The sequence below is a fragment of the Sinocyclocheilus anshuiensis genome, unplaced genomic scaffold (genome assembly GCF_001515605.1).
Source record: "Sinocyclocheilus anshuiensis isolate Anshui unplaced genomic scaffold, SAMN03320099.WGS_v1.1 scaffold966, whole genome shotgun sequence".
NCBI classification, from domain to species: Eukaryota; Metazoa; Chordata; class Actinopteri; order Cypriniformes; family Cyprinidae; genus Sinocyclocheilus; species Sinocyclocheilus anshuiensis.
In genome coordinates, this window is record NW_015540909.1 from 446,442 (window position 1) to 452,441 (window position 6,000).

At 36.6% G+C, this 6,000-nt stretch overlaps 1 protein-coding gene across 2 annotated transcripts in view; it reads left to right on the forward strand.

Annotated features, from left to right (window-relative positions):
- ndst1b (N-deacetylase/N-sulfotransferase (heparan glucosaminyl) 1b) overlaps nucleotides 1-6,000 on the forward strand; it is a 125,548-nt gene that overhangs the window by 54,172 nt on the left and 65,376 nt on the right. For both annotated transcript variants that reach the window (XM_016487114.1, XM_016487115.1), the window contains exon 2: nucleotides 16-117. The gene's annotated coding sequence lies outside the window, so the exon portion shown is untranslated. The remainder of the gene's footprint in view (nucleotides 1-15; nucleotides 118-6,000) is intronic.

Sequence of the window (6,000 nt, forward strand, 5' to 3'; positions counted from 1 at the left end):
TGATTTGTTTCGCAGGAATGCCTGCAGCGTCTTGGAAGACTCACCTGCAGATCCCGAGCTCAGGCGAGCAGAGCCACTTTTGATGAGATTCTGGGAGGATCACACTGTCAACCAGAGGTAGGATGGGAGCCGGTCAGGGTTTATTGCTTTACCAGTTGGAACGTTGTTGTGTGGCCTTGCTGTTTCTTGTAATGTGCTTGCACCAGCTGCTTGCCTGTCAAAGGACAGAACACAGAGTAAATACATTTTAAAGTCCTCAAATGGTCACACGGTTTATGTAGTCACATATAGTCATAGCACTGACTTCTGACTTAGTAGCATTAATACTCTCATGAATAGTCAATTTGCAACTTATAGGGGCAGTATGTAATTTGTAATTCACCCAAAAGTGACAAAAATCTGTAATTTTTCACTCATCATTATTTAGTTTCAAACCAGATATTGTGAAGACTGTTTCAACTGTTTTTGAAAGTCAATGGAGTCCAAAACAACATTTGATTTCAGGTCTTCTAATATTGAAAGACGTTTTAGGGTGCTTTCACACTTGGTTGGCTTGCCTGGTCTGAACCCGAGTTCGATTGCTCCCCCTCCCCCTGCCCCCGCTGGACTGGATTCATATTATTTTATTTGGGTCCGAGCCACGGTTCATTTGCGTCATCAAGCCTGCAGCTGTTTACCCTGTTGCTTAGTAACGACGGCGCTGGAGAAGGCGGCAAATGCATAACATTGCTCTCTGCACTTTTATATTGATTATATTTATATTATATTTATTTACATTTTTGACCCGTTCGTTTTGTTTACAAAGCTTCGGTACATAACGGCACTTACGTCTGTCTTACGAATGTACTGCAAATGCTCTAAAGAACGCTGAAGGTGAACAGAATTGAGATATACAGCTGTCTGTTTGCAGCGCGTCAGTCACGCTCGTCATTTTTATCAAATAATACTTCATTAATAGCGGTTTATTTCTGCGATTTGGTGCGATTGCGATCACATCAGCAACGAACCGCACCGGAGTTCACATGAACCGTACCCCAGACCACCCTTTTTAAGCGGACTCGGGTACGGTTCGCGGGTGCGCACCCGAGTTTGGGAGACAGCGTTCACAATCATCCAAATGAACCGAACTCTGACGTCAATCGAACGTGTGTCACACAGTGACAATCACAGTGCTAGTGTGAAAGCACCCTTAATTTTAGTATCGACTTCCCATCCTATTCATTTACCAGGGGGCGCAAACTTTTCTGGGTTCTTTGCTTTGGTGAGCTGCCTCGAACTACCAAAACAAACTCCAAACGAACTTCATTTTGGCCAGATTTTGTTTAAAATTATGGTGCACCAGTCCGCTCTTCGACTTCACTGGAATTACATCAGGGTCTTTAGGTTGCAGGTATGATTGCCTGGCCATGCTCCATTATTCTATTAATAACAATGGCAAATTGCCACATTCTGGCTATGGTTGGTTAGTAGGTATTTAAAGGGATGTCTATAGAAACCTGTATTTAATATATGATCATCATATGATGCGATTTAAATTTTTCCTTTCTCTTTAAAGTGTTACAAGCTCTTGGTGCATAAAGAAGATCTGTAAAGTTGCAAAGATTAAAGACTCAAATCATGTGGTTGCTGCAAGCCCGCCGGCCGTGCCGTTCTCAAGCCCGCCGCCACTCACTCAAGTCCGCTGTATGTGACGCTGTGTTTCGTTGTGAAAGCGAAACTACTTTGTTTGGCCTTCCAAAAGAGGACACGACTAGAAATCAGTGGTTAAGTTGTATTTACAACATTGTTCCAGAACAAATTAGGTTCAAACCAAATATTCAGATGTGTGCAGCACATTTTATGGAGGACTGTTTCCTGATCCTGGTAGAATAGAGATGAGCTTTGTAAAAATCGACGCGTTTCAGAAAGGCGGGGCATAGAGGAGAAACAATAATGTACAGTATGTGGAAAATAATGTGTTTTTTGGACCTTAAACCGCATAAACACATTTCATTTCACCAAATACACAAAATAATGTTCTTTTTAGCAACATCATATGACCCCTTTAAGTATTGCGTTGCAACAGGGTTTGAAGCATCATGTATGAAGCATTTCACTTCTGTGTTCAGTGAGAGACAGAAAAGCACACGAGTTGCACTAATGGCAGTTACCAGTGTTTTTGATCAGCCAAAGATTTGAAGAAGAGCCCGACTGTATCCCTCACACGGTTCACATTCCTGCCTGTGGGAATGCATGAAAAATGAAACCTTGGATTCCTTAACAAATTGAAATTCTGCCAATCTGTTGCTTTGCTGTGAGCTGTATTTTATCATTTAGGTTAAAATGCCTCAAATAGTCACTGCTAAACATTTTCAGATGTTTATGCTGTTGTAACATACCTGCACATACAGTCTCATACAGCTGTGTACCTGGGGACTGATGGTGATGTGATGTTTACGGGCATCATTGATCTTTACATCAACTCCTCTTTTGTTTTTCACCTTATGGAAGTGAAGGTGGAAGATGAATTATAAACGTTCATAAATAATTGAGAGCCATCGGCAGAAGTGAATTATTAAGAGGTGAAAAAGGCATCGCTCTAGATGCGTCGTGATGTCAAATCAAGCTACTTTTGCTTGAAATTTTTATTTTAATCAAACATTTTGATCAGTTTCTCAGAAAACAAGACTTCTGATATGGTGTCGTTTTGCATCTCAAGTAAATCTATAGTTTAGATATTTGCACTGGAAAACAAGACAAAAAATACTGAGGAAAAACATCACTTTTGTGCAGTGTGATCAGAAGGTACTGTAAAAAATTATAACCATATTCGAGTTAAGCTGTTTCTTTTCAAATCAATTAAAAAGTAAAGTATATTAGAAGTTGTGTTTTTCGAACTTTAAAGTGTTGCTCATTGTCTGCTCTCTGTCTAGACATGAACATTTAGAGAACTTATTGACGCATTGTTCCGTTCAGTTTGATCGTTAAATGTTCTTTTCTTGGTCATAAAGTCTTACATTTACTATCATAAAACCTACAGAAACCCTGAAAAATATAACCGACTGTGCTGTTTTATTTAGTTGAGTAGCACAACTTTCCCTTTTAAAGCATTTTGCTTCCCATACACTTCATAACGAAATTAAACTGCATGTCAACATATAATAAAAAAAAAAGATATAATAAGCTGTTAACACTCACATACCAACGGTTAGACTAGTGTACTTCCTCCATAATTTGCATGTGGGATTTCTCATGTTTTTACTAACCATACCACACTGAGTTCTCAGTGCTGATTTGACATCACTGCTGCTATCTTACCTAACATAAGAGACAAAATGAATACTAACTAGGAGATGTGTAGACCAGGTGAGCAGATTTCAGATTTAAAATGTGAAAAAATTCTGTCTTAATATGTTTTGCCGTTTAGACACACTCATCAGAATCTAGGCTGTGTTTCCCAAAAGCATCGTAAGCCTAAGTAGATGGTAGGAACTGCTGGCACCAATGGTTTCTATGATCTGCTTAGGTTTACAACACTTTTGGGAACTGCAGCCTTGGTCTATGCCAGATACCAAGTAGTGGCTTGACTTTGACTCAATGTGAAATGGCTTGGCAAGGTCTGGAGATTTTCCTCCTTTTGTGGAATCTAATTTTACCTAATGAAGACTTATTCTTGAATCAATTCAGGTCTTTTCTGACCTGTGACTAGACACTTGATCCTTAGCTGGAGCTCGACTTGTTTGACGTGAAACACTGACTTCATTTGTGTCTGCTTTGTGTGCACTATTACACACCTGTTTGGCGAGTTAAAAAAATGCAATAATGAAAAAATATTATTTGCATTTACATTTGCATTTGCATTTTTTCATTTAGCAGACGTTTTTATACAAAGCAACTTACAAATGAGGAATACAACAAGTGATTTATTTTAAGGAGGTTGTAGCATACGAAGTCCTGTAATACGGAGTATCAAAATTGTTCAGAATTGTACAGGTTAGAATAGAGCTAAAAGTAAGAAATAAAGAGAAGGATAGCTTTTATGGAATTAGTGCATAGTAAATAGAAAGTGTATAGACATATACACACTACGATTCAAAAGTTAAAAGGTCAGTATTTTTTAAAACAAATTAAAGACGAGTAATGATGCTGAAAATTCAGCTTTGCTATCACAGGAATAAATTACAATTTAAAATATAATCACACAGAAAACCTTTTTTAATTGTAATAATATTTCACAATATTACTGTTTTACTGTATTTTGATCATATCAGTGCAGCCTTGGTGAAATCTTTCAAAACATTAAACATTAAAAAAATGCCAGACTAATGAACAGTAGTGTTTATATATAGCATATATCATGCTATGTATCATGTCTGTGCAAACAAACAGTGGGCATAGTGCAAAGAACCTGCACTAACAGATAGAATCCACACTGTGTTGGTTGTGGTTTCAACAGCAACAATTTTAGTAGATAAGCATCTAAACAACCGCGATGAGTTCTTTTAACACTCGTTCTTTTGCGCTCATGTAAATGCGATTAATTATGCGCCCAAGATCATTTGCTCTAGACAAGAGCACTAGACTTGTGCCGTCCTTGTCTTTTGTGCGAGTGTTTTTAAATGTAAATGCAAACCTACAACTGTTGCGGAGGGCGCCTGGAACATGTCTATGAATACTAATGAAACAGCCTTTTGAGCAAATTCACCGTGATGCTTAAACAGTACTGGTTTACTCTCTTGGTCATCCTGTTTTTGCGCTCTCTCTCCTGATTTCTCATTCTGTTTAGTGATTGTCTCAGCAGTGGTCAAGGTGAGGTTTGTGGCTGTTCCCATTTTCAGAATGATTCTCTGTGGATGTAACATTGTCTGGGCTCAGTATATGGCCTGTGCTGCTTTGTAAAAGGAAATGAAGGTGAGCTTTCAAACAGCTGACAGCTGCATATTGGCCGGGACCTCTTATGACTGTACCCGACACACTCCAGAGTTGTCCTGCCCTGCCAAATCATCACAATTGCACACTTGAAAGAGATTTTTCTGACAAAGCAGCGTCCACACATGGTTCAGGTGGTCACCGGTGGGATCGCTCACGCCGGCTCACTCGGCATCTGGCATTAACATTCACTCTGAGCCATACGGAAGAGCGAGATAACCCACCATGCTTTTGTTGTCCTTTATCTGTGCGTAGCATTAATTGTTCACAAACTTCATTACTGAAAAGACTCTACCTACAGAAATGTATATTAAACCACTGCCTGTTTATGTATTCTAAAGTGCAGATTGAAAGGAGAATATGGATTAGAGTAAACATTTATGTGCATGCAGTGCTGGATTTATGAATATAAGCCATTATAAGGTTGCTTCAAAATGCTGTCACTGGAGCTGTGTACTACTTTGGATTTCTGCTATCAATTCATTACAGTGTTAGGAGGATGATGATGATTATCTTTAATAACAATACTAATAACAATAACTATTATTATTATTATTATTATTATTCTACTGTATTAAATCAACACCTTTTTAAATGTTTTTAATCTATTCTATAATTACAATAATTATGACTTTTAGATTTTAAGCAATACTAACATTATTATTAATATTATATTTTTATAATATATGTACTACTACTACTACTACTACTACTACTACTACTACTAATAATAATAATAATAATAATGTAGGTATCACAAAATAAAATAACCATAAGATTAATGACAAACGTTAAAAATAAATGTATTAATTAAATACTTTCTTTTTGTTATTAACAACAACAATAATACATATATTTTAATATTTTTTTTATTATTATTATTATACTGTATTACATTATTATTATTATATTATTATTATTATTATTATTATTATTATTATTATTATTAATAATAATGTAGATATCACAAAATCGAATAACCATAAGATAAATGACAAATGCTAAAAAATAAACCTATTCATTAAATAAATTATTGTTGTTAACAACAGCAACAACTTTTATAATTGTATTATGGTTATTAGATTGTTGTTG